This window comes from Lontra canadensis, unplaced genomic scaffold (genome assembly GCF_010015895.1).
Source record: "Lontra canadensis isolate GAN:19392208 unplaced genomic scaffold, GSC_riverotter_1.0 scaffold62, whole genome shotgun sequence".
Taxonomy (NCBI): Eukaryota; Metazoa; Chordata; class Mammalia; order Carnivora; family Mustelidae; genus Lontra; species Lontra canadensis.
In genome coordinates, this window is record NW_022631056.1 from 6435410 (window position 1) to 6454126 (window position 18717).

General features: G+C 35.9%; 1 protein-coding gene across 5 annotated transcripts in view; it reads left to right on the forward strand.

Moving 5' to 3' along the window:
• NRIP1 (nuclear receptor interacting protein 1) overlaps window positions 1-18717 on the forward strand; it is a 96856-nt gene that overhangs the window by 42501 nt on the left and 35638 nt on the right. For 2 of the 5 annotated variants that reach the window (XM_032878017.1, XM_032878014.1), the window contains exon 3: window positions 6397-6518. The exons of the other annotated variants lie outside the window; for them this stretch is intronic. The gene's annotated coding sequence lies outside the window, so the exon portion shown is untranslated. The remainder of the gene's footprint in view (window positions 1-6396; window positions 6519-18717) is intronic. 5 annotated transcript variants of the gene reach the window in all.

Genomic DNA, 18717 nt, shown 5'->3' on the forward strand with positions numbered 1-18717 from the left:
TCTGTTGAGAGACACCTAGACTGTTTCCAGTTTTTGGCTGTCCTGAATAATGCAGTTATGAGCATGCATATACAGATTTTTATATGGACATAAGTTTTCATTTCTCTTCTATTTATACCTAGGGGTTAGACTTTCTGGGTCATATGGTAATTCTGTATTTAACTTTTAAGGAACTGCCAAACTGGTTCTCCTTAGCGGTTGTACCATTTTACCCTTCCACCAGCAATAGATGAGAGAGGTGAATAGTCACCTTAAAACTACTTTCGCATTCTCTAAAGAGTAGTTGTTATACATTAGGCTTATCTTTAATTGTGATTATTTTAAGTAATGGGAGAAATAGCAATTTATTTTAACATCGGATTCATTTTAAATGAACTGAGAAACACTCATTTATGATTCTATGTAGAATATATCCTCTTAATTTTTTATAGCCTTATTGAGGTGTAGTTTACATACTATACAGTTTACGCTTCCTTAGCATTCAGCATGATGATGTGCAGCCATCACCACAGTCCAGTTGTAGAACATTTTCCTCACTCCAAAGGGGTCCTTCATACTTGTTGCAGTCAATTTCTTTTCCCTTCTCCTGTCCCAGGATATGATCTACTTTCTCTCTAATTAATTTTGGCTTTTCTAGACATTTTACATATAAATGGAATTATATAAATATGTCTTTTTATCTAGCTTCCTTCACTAAGCATTATGTTTCTTAGTTTTATCCGTGTTGCATGAATTATTAATTTCTTTCTGGGGTATTTTTTGTTTGTTTGTTTGTTACTACCTTTTGCTTATCCCTTTACCAGTTGATGGATATTTGGGTTGTTTACAGTTTTTGGCTGTTATGATTGATGCTGCTATGACCATTTACATACAGTGACATATGTTTTCATTTCTCTTGGTTAGATACCCAGGAGTGAAATTACTGGGTCGTGTGGTTAAGTATATGAGTAGGCTGTTGAGAAACGGCCAAACTGTTTTCCAAAGTGGCTGTGCCATTTTATAGTCTCATCAGCAATGTATGAGGGTTGCAATTTCTTCCTATCCTCCCAAACTTTGAATTTTTCAATTTTAAAAATAATTATGGCTATTCTAGTGAGTTGTGTAGTGGAATCTCATTGTGGTTTTATTTGTATTTCTCTATTAGGGAATGATGAGCACCTTTTTATATGTTTACTTAAATATTAATGCATCTTTGATGAAATAGCTTCATAACTTTAGCCCATTTTAAAAAATCGTTTTATCTTCTTATTCTTCAGGTCTGAGGGTTTTAATATGTTAGACACCATTTCTTTATCATTTGTATGATTTGCGCATATTTTCTCTCATTTCGGGGCTTGTCTTTTACCTAAATTATGACTTTTGAAGAATTTGATGAAGTCTAATTTTTCCATTTTTCTTGTTTATTTTTTAATAGACTACGCCTTTGTTGTCATATTTAGAACTCTTTCCCTAACTTAAGGTTACAAGCTTTTTTCTATGCCTCCTAGAAGTTTTGAAGTTTTAGTTCTATAATTCCCTCTATGGTCCATTCTAAGTTATTTTTTTGTATGTTGTGAAAGATTGACACTTGTCTATTTTTGCATGTGATTTTTGACCTGTCCCAGCATCATTTGTTGAAATTCAAATGACCATGAATGTGAGAGTTTATTCTGGGCTCTATCCAATTTCATTATCTGTATGTCTGTCTTTATGCCAATATCACACTGTGTTGGTTTTTATAGCTTTATAGTAAGGTTTGAAGTTAGGTAATGTAAGTCCTAAAGCTTTAATCTTCTTTTTCAGAATTGTTTTGGATATTCTAAATCCTTATTTAGATTTTACATATGTCTATATATGATATATAAGATATATGTGTGTGTGTGTGTGTGTGTATATATATATATATATGTGGGCATGTATATAAATATATCTTTCATATATATCTTAGAGTCAATTTCATGTGTATCTTAGAATCAGTTTCTATAAAAAAAAAAAAGCTATGGTGGTATTTTGATGATGATCAGTATGGGGAGACTTGCCATCTTTTTTTTTTTTTTTTTTTGCTAAGAATGTTTTAATTTTCTTTAATTTTAATTCCAGAATAGTTAACATACATGTTATATTAGTTTCAAGTGAACAGTGTAGTGATTCAACAATTCCATACATCACCCCATGTTCATCACGACAAATGCACTTCTTAATCCACATCCCCCCGCTCTGGCAACCATCAGTTTGTTCTCTGTAGTTAAGAGTCTTTTCTTAGCTTGTTCGACTCTCTCTTTCTTTTTTCTTACTTGTTTGTTTTGTTTCTTAAATTCCACATAGGAGTGAAATCGTATGGTATCTATCTTTCTCTGACTTATTTCACTTAACATTATACTCTCTAGCTCATCCATATCTTTTCAAATGGCAAGATTTCATTCTTTTTTATGACTGAATAATATTCCATTATATGGAATTCCATTATATTTTATATGTAGATATATAGATTTATATATTGCAGCCTTTCTAAACTTTCTTAGTAGCTTTTTTGTAGACTTCCTAGAATTATCTCATAGAAGATAACGTTGCCTGCAAAGAGTTTTAACCTTTTTCTTTTTTTTTTTCCCAATTTATGTGTCTTTCTCTTCCTGGTCTTACTGCAGTGAGTAAACTTTCTGGTCCAATGGTGAATAGTGGTGTCTAGAGCAGGCCTCTTGCCTTTTTACCAGGATTGTAGGGCAGTAGGACAGAGCATTCAGTCTCTCACCATGAAGTATGGTGTTAGTTGTAGATGTTTGTCTCAGAAAGGAAGTGTTTTCACTCTGAAACAATCAATTATGTAATATATCTTATTAATAGAATAAAAGGACAAGAGCCTCTTAAGTACCTCAGTAGATGCAGATAAAAGAAAATCAGGGAAACAGAAAACAAAATAAAGAGCTTAAACAAAATAAGAGGTAAAGGGGAAGCTACTTTATGTAAAGTGATGTGGACAAGCTTCTCTGAGGAAATGACATTAAAACTGATTTTCTAGACAACCTGAAGGTCCTGATCAGGCAAAGAGAACATACATGAAGGGTAGCTCAGCATCTAGCATTGTTCTTGTCTTATTCACTTTATAATTCCGACACCAAGCATAGTGCCTAGCCCCTTACAATTTGTTCAGCTCAACAGATAGTTGAGTGTCTTGCTTTCTTAGCCTCACATTCATTTTGCCGTATCTGTCATTAAATATTATTTGAAATTATGTATTTTGATGATCACATAATATTCTATGGAATATTATATTTCTATAATTATAACAATTACTTTCTTATTCATAGAAATGCTTCCTATCTTCATGATCCCAAACATCTGGGAAGTACAGTTCCACTGACTTGTATTTAAGACTGATTTACTCATTCACTAATATAAAACAGTCTTAAGATATTAATCTATGAGAATAGTTTCTTTAATATTACCTTTTGCCAACTTTTATTTAAATATTCTTTTAATTTATCTTTCATGTGATCGTGTTGGCTCGAAAGGGTTAAATAGTGCTTTAATGGAAACTAGCCATTAAACTGTTGTAGAATGTGGCAAAATATCAGACACAAATTTTGGGCTCTGGATATTTTTCTCTTTACATGGAAAGTATAGACTCATGAATCTCATATACCATTGCCAAGTGTTTTGTACTGCCTGAACTGAGACCACTGTAGGTGGGTTATGCTAGAGAAAAGTCAGATGTCTCTTCCAGAGAACTGCCAAGGCCCCATTTTTGTTGCAAGTAAAATATACCAGATTTGAATTCCACTTTAAGCTTTTACTGGTATTTTGATTTGGGGCCATTTAAACTCAGGTTCCTCATCTATAAAGTGGGGTTGATGATAGTCACCTCATTAGGTCGTTTTAAAGATCATGTATATAACCTGATACACACTAGACACACTAGCGTTTCTGATACACACTAAGCACCCAGAAAACAAGGCTACCATTATTTACCTTTTAAGTCTCTGGTAGTCGTGGGCATGTTGGTAGGAATGCTAGCTACAAGGGTTCCTAATGCTTCAAGGCCTCATTAGCAGATGCTGACCAGCTTGTTAATGTTATGCCTCTGAAGATGGTTACTGGTATTTTTGTGAGGAATTGATCATTTTCTTCACTGAGTATACTTGGAGTCATCTGGAGACTCTTTCTTGTCTGCATGTTCCCAAAAAAGATTTGGCCCCAAAGGTGGTATTTTAAAATACCATTAAGTTAGATCTTTTGACCTCTTATAAGTCAATGTTTGTAGCATTCATAAATTTATGTATATAGTTATGGTTACTTTCTTTTACCCACTTTAAAATAAAAGGTAATACATTTTCTTTATTTTTCAAGAAGGAAAGAATTACAACTGAAAATTAAACGATTAAATTCTACTTGAATTTCAGAGCTTTAGTAGGTAATGTTGACAAGGGGCAAGATGGGGTTGCCAGGGTATAGCTTCTGAGGTTGGGCCCTGGGGATTTAGGAAATCCCTAAGGCCCCCAGCAGATGCTAATAGGAATGCTAATATGATTGCAAATACGGTTATTTTTAAATTCACATATAAATCACTGCCTTCTAGTTATAAATAATCAGAAGTGATTGTTCCCTGTTTCTCTTAGAATTCCTATCAGAATTTATAGTCAAGACTCAATTTAAATCCAAGATTCGTAATTTTGTAACATGACACTTGATTGGCCTTGCTCAGATGTCTGTTTCCCCTCTGTAAAATGGGATCATGCCTTCTCTGCTCGTTTCACTGAGTTACGAAGACAAAATGAGGTCATGCCCATGAAAGCGCTTTGTAAAGCACGTAGATTACTAATTATTACTCCAGTTTATCCTGTCAGACCTGCCCTTTTCTCATGACTGTTTGGTAGGTCACTGGTGGAAGTGACATGATAGCTCAGAGCTCTGTAATGGGCACCAGCTCTGAGGAGTCTTTTACTCGTATAGGGAGTGGACAGTTGTAGACTGTTGGTATTTTTATCCTTTAATTCATTTTATTTTACCAAAGTAATGTGTGTTTATTATAAAGAAAAAAGAAACTAGGGACTATAAATCAGCAAAAAGGAAAAATAAAAATTACCTCTAAATGCAGAAATAATTGCTACATTTATTTTCATATATGTTGGAAGCAAATTCAGCTATACTGAACATAGTGCTCTGTTTCCTATTTTTATCACTCGGTGTATGTTATATGGAATGATAGCCTATAATTTTTTATATAATATATTAGTGGCTACATAGTATCCTACCATGTAATATGCCAGAATTTATTAAACCTGTCTCAAATTTGTTATTTTACATTTAATGGCTGTTTTCAATTTTTTTTTTTTACTATTAGAAATAATGTATATTGTCACATCCTTATGGCTGAATACTTGTATATGTCCTCATTTTTTTTTTCTTATTATGATAAATCCTAGTTTTGGAATTGCTACACCAAGGGGCATACAACATTTGAAGAAATTTAATATTTTGTAGCTTTATTAAGTCGTAATTGACATCTAATAAACTGCACATGTTTAAGGTTTACAGCGTGATCAATTTTGAATGTGTATACACCCATGTCCAACACAGTTAAGGTAATGTCCTTTTGTAATCCTTCCTTCTTGCACCATCCCACCCCTCCATCCCCAGATAACCACTGAAACATTTTCTTTCCCTGTGGATTACTTTGCATTTTCTACAGTTTTATGCAAATGGAATTACAAACTGTGTATTCCTTTTTGTCTGGCTTCTTGCACTCAGCATAATTATTTTGAAACTCATCCGTGCTGTTGTTTATATCAATCGTGCATCCTTTTTTGTTGCTGAGTAGTAAATATCCCATTGTATGGGTATACCATAATTCATTTACCTACTGAAAGGCATTTGAGTTGTTCCCAGTTTTTGACTTCTTAAAATAAAGCTGCTTTGGAGATTGGTGTGCAAGTCGGTCTCTGGACGTAAGGCATTTGATATTTACTACAAATTTTGTGCTAGAAGGTTACATAGGGAGTATTTTGTAACAGAAAAAGCTTAATATGAACATCTATTTTTCCTTTTTCCTTTTTAGTTTTCTTTTTTCTTTCTTTCCTTTTTTTTTTTTTTTAAAATATACCTTTGGGAGGATTTAGAATTTTTAGATGTGACTTAATTGGAATAATTTGACAGAAATTTGAAATTAACAGAGGTTAACAAGCACATCCTAGCAACTGTAAAGCTTATTCACAGTTGCCTTGAAACATCTACTTTGATCAAATGTATTGCCTAGAAAGCAAAAGTTACGTAGTTTCCCTTAATCAGTGATCCCTATTTCATAAAACTATATTTCTCTGTTAAATGACTACTTCTACATTGCGCTTGAACAGAAAATATACAGGGAAAAGTTTACAGAGCTCCACAAAAAATATTCCAGAGTCTGGTTTTCCTTTTCCTCAGGTACACACTAGACCGGAGGAGGAACGGGGAATTTAAAGACTCCAGATGACACCAGAGCTCCTTTTCAACAGCCTTCTCCATTTCCTTTCTCAGAAAGTAGAGACAGACCTCAGAGACAGATGGTGAGAATATTTTTCCTGACTTCTTAAGGCTTAATCATGGTGATTTTAATATATTTTGGAGAATCCTTTCTTAGTGATAAATTAGCTTGTAATCACCAGATTTATGTTTTGTGTTTTATCTGTGCAAATTATTTCATTAGGCACAATGTGGTTTAAAACAAACAAAAAAGTCGATAGTGAATAAGATACAATCCTAAGGAACTTACTGAGAAAGGATAAGTACAGATAAATTTAATCAAGTAGTAGAAAGAGCTTAAATGCCATAAGAAAGACAGAAAAAAATATTCTATAGAATTCAAAGGAGTAGCTTACTTCTGGAGTGGGGGATTGGGAAGCTCGAAATTAGAAATAGTGTTTGTGTTGATGATAATTTGTTTTTACCAAAAAACAGAGAAAATGAACAGTTAATATAAAGCCTGAAATAGCAATCTGATTTCAGATAAAAAGTTAATTATTGTTTTGAGGAAAAATAGAAGCATGTTTGGTTATTGTGGGATTATTATAGTCTAAATCAATGATTACTTTTTGAATTAGGTAAAATGATTACCTCTTATAAGGCAAATAGTATATTAGCATTTCTGAGAAGCGATAAAATGATCTGATTAAATTAACACAAGAAAGTGGACAGTACAACAGAAAGAGATGGGTGAGTGGCTAATTCTATGTGGATTAACACTCCTGTTATCTAGTAGAGCTAGAACCTAAATGAATTTGTCATGTCTTAAGCTCTTGGACTTTGTGCTGCTTACGCCTGGGCAGAGAAGCACTCCAAATAAACTGGGAAAGGACATAGTGATTAATTATTGTGCTCATCAATAGTTGTGAAGAGTTCACTTTCAATTAGCTAGCTGAAAACTCTTATTGGAAGAAAACAGATAGGCTATCCTGAACTTCATGGTGTTTTAATGGACCCTGATGTTTCTAAAGGAGAATGGCAACTTTGAATCAAATTTGTTCCTTATCTAAGGTGTCATATGGTTGGCACAGTGATAATACAAATTCCTCTTTCTCTACTATTCTGATTATATTCAGAAAACCTAGTAATTAAGTTATTTAATCATTCTACTTCCTTCTTATTTTAATTCTGTTTATTTTTGTAGTTTAAGCAAGAAAATCTTTAAAACATTTATTTAATAAAAATTACAGTTACTAATAATTATTTGGCTGCTCGTCATTTGTCACATACTCACATACTATTTTTTTCCCCTAAATCAAGATTTTAAATCAGCCAGACTTTTATTTGTTAAATGCTGAGTTCTTTCATTCAGGTATAATTATGTGTTAAGGACTGATAGTCTGAAATCTGTTCTTATATTTGATGAGCTAAGTTGTTACTGCACCCCAATTCCCAACTTTTAATTTCATTAAAATGAAAATTATAATCATGCATATTCTTGTGACCCGCAAGATACAATTAGTTTGTTGTTGTTCTTTATTTGTCAATGCCTTTGTTGTACCAAGTACCGACCACCACTTTGCCAGTTGGATAAATAAATCATAGATAGCCAGCTGAGAAATTTACTTAGCCAATAAGTTGTCCTTGAAAAATGGTCAGATTTAGATCTTTCTCCCAGATAGAAAAGACAGATTATTTAGAATGTACAATGAATAGTTTGGAAAGCATATACAAATGAGCTATTTGTGATAATCATTTATGTATATTTAAGTTTTTTTCAAGATTTGAAAGTGAATATGTTAAGTATATGTTTTCTAAATTGTGTTTTGAATGAGACTCCATGGTCAAATAAATTTGGGAGAAGTTGTCATTATATAAAATATCATTTCAGTAGGCATTCCATCAACCAGCCATTGAATTCTCAGTTTCCAAAAGGAGGGCCTTATTTAGACTAGTATTTGATAGAAAAACATTTGAAGACTCTGAATTAATATATTCCATGAGGTTTTACTATGGTTTGTCTGTCATACAGCTACACTCCAAGAACGGGTACGGTCACTTTTTTTTTTTTTTTTTTTTTTTAAGGAAGAGAGAGAAGGTGGGGGAGAGAAGGGAGAGGGGGAGGGAGAGAATCTCAAGCAGACTCCACACCGAGCTCGGGAGCCTTATACGGGGCTCAGTCTCACGACCCCAAGATCATAACCTGAGCCAAAATCAAGAGTTGGATGCTTAACCTGCTGAGCCACCCAGGCGCCCCAGTACATCATGTTTTTTAAGTAGAGTAATGTCCTGAATGAGAGGCTAAGGAGGGTGATTAGGAAAAAAGAAGAATTTGATTAAATGAATATTGCAAACCATATAAAGCATGAAGTGTTTATAAAGCTTCTCAGTGCCTTAAGTGAGATCTCTTTTGCTCCCTTGTCAGCTCCTTCTTTTGAACAAAATAAGTAGTCATCCCACATAACTAATAAAATAAAATCACCTTTTTTTTGTCTTTTAGAACTCCATATACTTTCTGTGCTCTGTTTATTTCAGAGTGCAGCATTTGTTAGCTGATTTTGGCAAATACTGATAATATAAAAAGAGTGACTGTCTCCAGTGGAATTAGATAATTGGCCATAAATCAATTTAGCTTAAGTACTTGAATATACTCATTTTCTCATTAAGTAGAGTTTTTATTGCTATATCTCATGAGTTCTCACTGGGAAGAGTTCTTTAATGTATGTTTTTTTTCCTAGTTCGATTACATTGGTGATAGCTATTTCAATGCACATAACTATTTCAAAACAGTTTTAAGTGCTAGAACTTTTCTATCAGTTATAGAAGTATCTGTATGAAAAGACAATGGCCAGTAACTTAGTTGGTTCTAACAGAATAGGTCACCAGGCTGGTAAAGTGAGTCTAATCATCTCCATGAAATGCCTTCTCCAACCTTTATATAACATTTCTTAAAGTCATGTTTTTAATTTAAGAAATAACACTTTGAGAGGCACCTGGGTGGCTCAGTCAATTAAGCATCTGGCTCTTGATCTTAGCTCAGGTCTTCATCTCAGGGTCATGAGTTCAAGCCCCCCCTCCACACCCAGCATGGAGCCTACTGGAGAAAACAAAAAACAGGGGCGCCTGGGTGGCTCAATGGGTTGAAGCCTCTGCCTTCTGCTCGCTCAGGTCTTGATCCCAGGCTCTTGGGATGGAGCCCCACATCGGGCTCTCTGCTCAGCAGGGAGCCTGCTTCCCCCTCTCTCTCTGCCTACTTGTGATGTCTTCTGTCACATAAATAATAAAATCTTAAAAAAAAAAAAAAAGAAAGAAAGAAAAGAAAAGAGAAAAGAAAAGAAAAGAAAAGAAAAAAGAAAGAACACTTTGAAAAAAGTGTTTATGCAAGGTAATCAGTGGAGAACGTGGTACTGGTGAAACCAAGATCAATCCAGAATCTAAGTGAGTTATTTTAGTTGGAATTAATTCCCATAAACTAACTTGTCTTTCTCAGCTGATGTTTCCCTGGCTTTGTGGACAACCTGGGCAAGAAAATGTGGTTGATGGGCTCAAATGAAGTATTGATTTCCAGCATTGCTTCTACCTACTCTTTAATTTCCTTTCTCACAGCCAGCATCTAGTCTCAGAGTGCATACCTCATCTGGAATGCTTGTGCTGGAAGCCTGCTTACTTATGCCTTTGTCTCCACAACTACCACATTTTCCTAAAACTTCCAGTTCGCTTCTGTTACTTCTCTGATAAAATAATTCAGTGATCCCAATAATATAATGACCATAGGAGAGTGACAGGCCCTAATTCACTGTTACAATGGGCACTGTTAATATAATTAATATTTTGCTGAACTTGATGTCATTAAAGAATTGGCTTTTTTGAAGTCTTTTACTTAGTACCTTAATTGATACAACCAACATCATTTTGAGAGGAAAATTTCCCACTACACCAAGCCTCCATGTCAACTCAGGTTTTTTTGTCTCTCATGAAAATTTTCGAGTGAAATAATTAAAATAATTTTAAAATGTCTTGGTAAGAGTGTCCATTCACTTTCTCTTCTTATTCACACTCTGGTTTTTCTCACTTAAAATAATTGTAGTGAATCTGATACTCTCCTTGATTCTCTGCCCTCCAACCACACGGCCTGAGGTTTGCACTTTGAAGTTAGTGATGCTAACAGTACAGCTTATGCATGTTATTTAGATAAGCAGAATTTCCTCATTCTAGATCAGAGATATACTAGATATACTAGAGTAATTTTCAAACCTCATTTATTTATTTAGTTAGTTAGTTATTTGCATTTACTTATAGAAAGATTACTAATAGGGCACCTGTGTGGTTCAGCCAATTGAGTGTCTGACTCTTCTTGATTTCAGCTCAGGTCATGATCTGAGGGTTGTGAGATTGAGCCCCAGGACAGGCTCCCACACTGGGCATGGAGCTTTGCCCAACGTTCTCACCCACCTTCTCCCTCTCCTCCCCTTCTCCCTGCCCCGCCCTATATGAGCATGTTCTCTCTTTTTCTAAGCAAAATAGATTATGAAATTTTTATCTCCAGTTGTCCTTCCTCCATCCCGCCATCCTGCATCTTGTTCTCTAAGGTTCTCAAAATACCTATGGTGAAGGACCAGTTTTTGTTTACACTTCCATTTTTTTTTAACAAATTAATTTTATTGTATTTTTTAAAAAGCCACTATCTAGGACAGATTGGAAATGAAGAAAAAGGCCTACAAATTTACAAGTCCAAATTTTTCATCATTGACTTCAACTGATATCAAATTACATTATCGAATTCTAGAAAGTGTCTTCATTACTCACAATTTCTGTGCTTTGAACAGAGGTCCGTTATCTGTTACTAGAAACTTAAAGTCTCTAAAACATCTGTGTGCTGTTCCTTTTCCCGCTGGGACCGATGCACCTCCCCCTGCTTGAAGAGTGCTCTTTAACTTCTGTTCCATTTGGCAAAGCTTGATTTTTGCTAGTCAGTTCATGCCACCTCCGTGGCAGAGTGCCTTCACTAACAAACGTGTTCCCTGCCTGTCTTCCTCCCAAGAATTTGCCCTTCCATGCTCTTTTTGCTTTGCGCATGCCTTTTCTTATACTAGTACTCACTGGGTGGTGGATTACGTTTTTCCTGACAGTGAGAGCCTACCAAGGGCTAGTTTGTTATTTAGTTATCCTTCCATCTTCAGCTCTCGGCACACACCAGCTTATTTATAAATATCTATGGATTTGTTACTTCAGTGGTGAATTCAGAAGAGTAGTAACCGTGCGTCTCTAGCTTACTAATTTTCTTTTTTAAAGGTCATTTTTTTCTTCCCCCTACTCAGGTCTCTGAGACGTTTCTGCATAGAGAACAGTACTTATCTGGCATAGTTATAGCATAAATTCTTGAAAATTAGAAAGTAGAGATTTTATTTGAACATTAAAACCAAGATGGAAGTTCTTAACTTTATTAGACTAGCAGCAGCTTTCAAACTTTTCCCTCTCAGCACCCCTTCAATTTCTTAAATTATTGAGGACCCAAGAGAGCTTTTCTTTATGGGGGTCATATCAACCAATATTTTTCCATACTAGAAATTAAAACTGAGAAAATTTGTAAAGCACAAGAATATACAAGGCTACACTCCATGAGCCATTAACACATTAGCCATGACACATCACATGGCCTCTGGACAACACCGTTGCACACTCATGAGCAAGAGAGACAAAATGGGTATCAGATTAGGTTTTGACCTCATGTACCTCCTAAATGGATTGTCGAGACTCTTGTAGTCCCTGGACCACGGTTTAAGAACTGCTTTATAGGAATTTACTATCTAATTGCCTACAGAATATTCTGTATTTTTATTTCAATAATGTATCATAGCTTTTGCATTTGTAGGTTAATAAGTTGTGTGGTTTTTTTCTTAGTTTTTTGGTTTGTTTGTTTTTTGTTTAGTATCTACAAGTCTTATCATAGTACCCACCCCCATATTAATATCTAGACATCCAGTGTGCTGGAAACTTATTACCGGTAGATTGGAAGTGCTCACTCAAGAAGTCATTTTGTTTGTAGATACTTCTAGTATCTACACAACTTCTAGTTGTGCCCTATCACTACACTGGCTTTCAATTGCTAGACCTTTTTACGACTTGTGAATCTCCAAATACATCTCCTGTGATGATGATTCTTCCTCTGGGGGGTTTGGAGACTCGATCATTTCTTAAGGAGTTCACAGAGTAAAGTTTGCTTCTTCTTAAGGGAAGTGAGAAGCATTCCCTTCAGAATCTTTCTTCTCTCCTTTGTTTGACCTTCCCCTCCACTTGCCTCAACCTGATCCCTGATGCTGGCTTTCCTTTTCTGAGAGTACAGTTTGCTCTCTGGCAGATAGTTTCTTGGCCCTGGTGACTCCTGTTCTTTTTTACTCCCTACCCTCTTACCTTGGCTGATACTCTGTTAAATTCTTTCTGAGGTCTTAGCAGGACAGTCAGCCTCCAGAGTATTTGACGACTCTCTTCAACTTGCATGGGTACTGGGTCTTCCCAGAGAGTTCTGGGATTTCTCTGTATACCTTGTCAGCTGCCTGGGAATACCAAGATGGCTGCTAGTTGAGAACTAATTCCCTGACAACTCAATATTCTTTTTACTAAGAGGCTTTTTATTGTGTAATGGTGTGATGGTGTGAACTATAATTTAGGGACTTATCATTATAAGTGACACACTAGAAGCACAAAGCTGATAGAATGTTGGGGACTTTTTATTTTTTAATTCTGAGTTCTAAACATAGTACATACTCAATAAATGTTTGCAGAGTTAATTTTGTGCTCATTAGTGTTAATGAAATGCTTCATAATACAGTAGCCTCATCAACCATGTTATGATTTAAGCCAGACATCTCTGTCTTATACCCAAGGGAGATATGCCTTCACACTATTCTGAAAAGGTACATATTGCTGCCTTCATAAACAACAATCCCTACCTGATACTTAATGAAGATTATGATTTGAAATGTAGAAAATTCAAATCTCAATGGATTCTGATTCTGACTCTTCCCTAAATACCTCTATAGGAGTTCTTAGTTATCATGAAACTTTGCACAAATCATGTCAACAAGATGATTTACAAATGTGGGCTTGAGGTACAATAATTATTTTCATTATTTTTTGACTTAATGAATTTGCTATTAAAAATACCCTTTTTTACAGCACTATTTATGTTCTATAAATTGTTTTCTAAATATTCAGACCAGCCTTTATTTATTTCTGTTATCTTTTTCTTCAACATTCTTTCCCCTGTCATATTTTGACTATGTTTTCTTCTCTGCACGAATTCATCCCAATTTCTCCCCTCCAAGCCATCAACGACTCTATAATTTCTGTTTTTGTTTTTGGCATGCATTTAATCATACCATTGCCTGTAAACCTTCCACTGTCCACCAGATAAAGGCTAGCTCCTTGGCATGGCCTTGATTCAAAGTCCTTGGTCCCAATTGCATTTTCAGCCTAATCTCTAGTCACACTGGACCACCCCCTTCCTGTATCACACTCAGCTCTTCCCTGCCTATTTATGTAACCCAGAGTGGTGCCATTCTCTTCTCCCTGGCCAGACCTTCCTTGTTTTTTAATGATCACGGACCACCACCTAGGGCACACGTACCTGTGAACGGAAAACCTAGTTACTGCTCACTCTGCATCCTTAGAGTTCTTTTTTTTTTTTTACACCAGGTTTCCAGCTGAAGCATTTAGCACAGTGTATATACGCTTTTCTCCTTTTGCACAGATACTAAAGAAATTCACATGTATGGTTCACTTTCATGCATTATCTACTCACTAGGTACTGCTTTACCCTTTTTCTGTCCCATTCAGGAAAGCCTATCAGAGTTCAAGTTAGTGGGGGCGCCTGGGTGGCTCAGTGGGTTAAAGCCTCTGCCTTCAGCGCAGGTCACTATCCTAGGGTCCTGGGATCGAGCCCCACATAGGGCTCTCTGCTGGGCAGGGAGCCTGCTTCCCCCTCTCTCTGCCTGCCTCTCTGCCTACTTGTGATCTCTCTCTCTCTCTGTCAAACAAATAAATAAAATCTTTAAAAAAAAAAAAAAAGAAGAATTCAAGTTAGTGAAAGTGTCCTTGTTACTCAGCATAATCTTCAGTTTACTTAGTCTTTTTTTTTTTGAAGGACATGATTTGAAACCTATTGAACCTTAACAAATTCTGTACCTTTTACTAAATGCTCTTTACAACTAATTATGATATACCTTATATCTGATGATGACAAACAGACATGTTACAGATGCAGAGATACTTAAAATGCAGTATCTTAAAATCAGTGTTACAGTGTTTGTTCCCTTAGACTATTGGGAGCATAGCTACTAAATTAAACTTTGAGAGCATTGCCAGGGAAGACTCACACCCTGTGCCAGCATTGATACTGATTTTTTGTAACAAGCCCGACATTGCTTTGTTTAAAGTATGTTCATTTTCACTATTCTGATTTCTTCCTTTTAGCAGTGTATCCATCATGTTAGATACAAGAAATTTGTAAATGTATGATGTATTTTTTTTACCTGTTGTAATTTTAGTGAGCTATATGTAATACATATGAAGCTTGCAACTTAACCAGCTAGAACCTTATTCTTAAAAAAAAAAAAAAGAAAATTCTAGAGATTAACGTTGATGGAAATATTTCCTTACTTTCACCTGTGACTGTTCTGCAAATCTAAGAGCAAACAAACAGAGCTTTAAGTTTTATATTCACTACACTAAAATACAGGCAAGAAGAAAATTGACCCCAATTCTTAAAGAAGTGCAACGGGGAGGTTTAGTTTTGAGGGCTGATAGTTGCCCCATCCTTTGTGATTGCTTGCTTACATAATGTGTTATGAAAGAATGCTTCTAGGTAAACCCTATCTCCAGAAAGCTTGTGATTTGTTGTGTTCTGCTCAGGAAGGGTTAAGAGGCGACAACATCCTGTCAAAGACCTTGTTTTTAATTTTGCCTCTCACGCTGGCACAGATCCTGCTAAGAGCAGCCCAGATTAGTTCGGAAAACCTTTGAAGAGATTTAAGATGTCCTTCAGCCAGTTTGAAGGTTTTTGTCTTGCAAATCCAGTACAAGGGCGCCTGCAGGCATCTCGACCCTTGCTGTGCCGCTGATGCAGCTCAAGGTCACACTAACCCGCCCTATGACATTCAACAACAAAAAAAAATTATGCGGTGAAACTGCTTCAGCGTTTAGCCAACCAACAACTTCCTTTAGTGAGGAACTGAGGAAGAAGTCTTCCCCCCCCCTTTTTCTTTTTTTGGGGACTCTGTGAATTTTTTGCTGTAGGAAATAATCCCGGATTTATGGTGTGTGTGATGACAAGGTCATTTCTTAATTAGAACACATGTAAAGAACAAAGCTAAATGGCTTCAAAACAGCTTTGTAGTTGATGGAGAGGATTTAAATTATTTAAAGACATAGTCACCCATGTATGATGGAAGCTGAATTCTAAAGGCATTAACTCCTTCATTCCAGTCTACTTGCCATTTCTTTCTTTGAATTCTTATGTTTGACTTGAGAAGGTTGCCTTCTGAACTAAAGCAAATGTGTAAATGCCCACTTTTTAACAAGGTGAAATGTAATTTATGAATCAAATTCTTGGGTAAACTTTTAATGGAGAAGTTTTCTTCCCATGACAATTCTCTCCTGGAAATTTTATCCAATGACTTGATTTAGGAGCTAGGAATTATGAACTTTTCCCTCTGGCAACCGTGATTTATTTATAATGTGTTGGAGGGGATGAGCAAAGGGCTTTTTATTGCCTCACCTTGTCTCCCTCACTTTTACCCATTTGTGATTTAGAATTCTAGTTGAGCAATTTGTCCCTGCTTCTTTAGAAACTATAGCACAGATCATTCAGGTTTCTCAACTCTCAAAGAATCCGTATGGGAAGATACATGCTTTTTCCTAAGGGAAAGAAAAAAAAAATATTGTCAGCTTAAAGTGGACTTTCAGAAAGTTCTTTCTAAACATACAGAACTTTTTTGAGGCACAACGAAACCATGTCCCCAAACACTGAGCCATACTGGATTTCCTCTCCTTTGTGGGGCTTGTTTGCCATTTGGTTCCTCCTTTGTTGCTTTGCAGTGTGAAGTAGCAAAGACATTCCTTGGAGAATCCAAGTGAATTTGCTTCCTATGCTTGGGACTTAATGCATATCACACCTAATGCAGAATAACCCGAATAATTTATAGTTGGTTTTTTAGATACATATCCTACACAGAAGCACACACTGCAGTTACTTCTCTGTACACAGAATCACACCATGTACAGAAATTTAACATTGGCGTAATGATAGCCACATCACAGTTTTCTCAGAATTCATACCCGGTTACTCTCTTGGAGACATTTCCCTGTGAGTGTGATTAAAGTAGAATCAGGGCAAGTACTAGGTGAAGAGGGATGATGTTTTAAGTGTGATTATTTGAACTGATATTTTAGATTTTGTGGGCCACACTTAAATTTAAGTTTGAGGCAATAGCATGACAGATTGTTTAAGAACAACTTAGAGTTAACTAGACTTACTGTTCTGAAGGATTTACTTCTAGTCAAGAAACAGTTTATTTGGGTCTTCCCTGAAAAGAAGAAGGTATGTGTTCTTTGAGGTTCTGGGTATTCTAAAGGATTTTAAGTTTACAGAAAGAAAAAGCTAGAGGGAAAATCTATATGCAAGAAGATGGTCCGTGTGATTCTTTGCGTCCCTGCCCTTGCCTGGAGTCTGCTATGCCCTTATGTCATGTATGACCCAGGCTCACCTGCTAGTAATTTCTAATTCACTGTCCTAATTCATCGATTTGTTATCACTAATTGTTCTTCATTTACTTCTGTGTAGTTTCCAGTACCTAAAGGGTTGAAAGGTTGCTGTCATTGGCACCCGCAGCTGCTCTTTCTTTTGACAGGGGATAATTTTGCAGCCTCTGCTTTGTGTGACAGCTGCCTAATTGGGCATTCTCCCCCTGTAGCAAGCCTGCCTCCTCCAGCCTCCCTGCTGACAAATGGTGGTGGATTATAGATGAGGACACGCTGACCCATTCGACCTTGCTGAGACAGCGGGGAGGGGCCTCCTGCTACTTGAGGGAAGCTTTAGGTCATTTAGAGGACAAGGTCATGAGCCAGGTGGGGAAATGACATGATATCACATGACAGTAGCCTGATGACATGGTCAGTGTGTCAAGGACAAATGCATCAGTATTGATTAAACATTATTGCAAACATTATTGCAATACTTCATTGAAGGCCCTAGTATTTCTTAATTGTTCCTGCTGCCTTTTTTTTTTTTAAGAAAAGTGTGCAGAATAGGACATGTTTTCTAGCAGTGTTAAAGCATTTGTGTACATGAAAATAGAACTGGTTTAGGAAGCCTCCTGTTAAGTTTCTTTGATTATCTAGAGTGTGTTGTCCCTAATTATTGCTTCGTTTGCAGCCCCTCGACTGTCAGTACTTTTCGGGAGTTTTTGAAAATTAAGGCAGACAAATTAAAATGAGGTAATATGTGTTGTTAAAAAAATATTTATCAACTACTGTCATCACCCTACTCAGTGATTAGCTTACCTTTTACTTGGATAAAAGAATAAGCCAAGTAAAAATGCCCCATAGAAAGGAACCTCAGTATTTTGAATTTAGGAGCTCAAAATTACCACTATGCTACTACCATAATTATAAAGTTTTGTTAAAAATGTTTTCTAAATAATTTTGAGACCTGAAAAAATTTTTTTAAATAGCTTGTGGTTATACTTCGTATGAAAACTTTAAGATAAATGAAAATCTTTTGAACATCTCTTCACTATTGGTAATGCACATGCTTTTCTTGAAGGAGTGGACGTGAGCTATTACCTTTTTAGTGCAAAATCCTAAGAATCTTTGCTGAGTCCGTTAACCCTATGTTAATACTTAAAAGTGTAAGTCCATGTAAACTGTATTGAATAGTCCAATTTAGAAAAATGCCATGTTTAAAAAACTGAACAGTATAATTCAGAGAATACTGACCATGATTCTCATTTCTGGAAAAACGTAATTATTGTTGGGTACTGTTGGATCTGAGCCCCCAGTCCAACAGGAGGTAATTTTATGCTCCTGAAATTTAAAAAAAAAAAAAGAAAGAAAGAAAGAAAAGAAAAGAAACTATCAGTGGTAAAGTGTGATGAATTAGTTCACTGAAGTAGACACATCTGTATTTTCATGGCATGTGCATGGGTGGGTGTGTGGGTGTGTGTCTGTGTGTGTGTGTGTGTGTGTGTGTGTTTCATTTTGACTGTGCTGTGCATGTGTTAGCTGCTCTCAAACCCTGACTCAAGC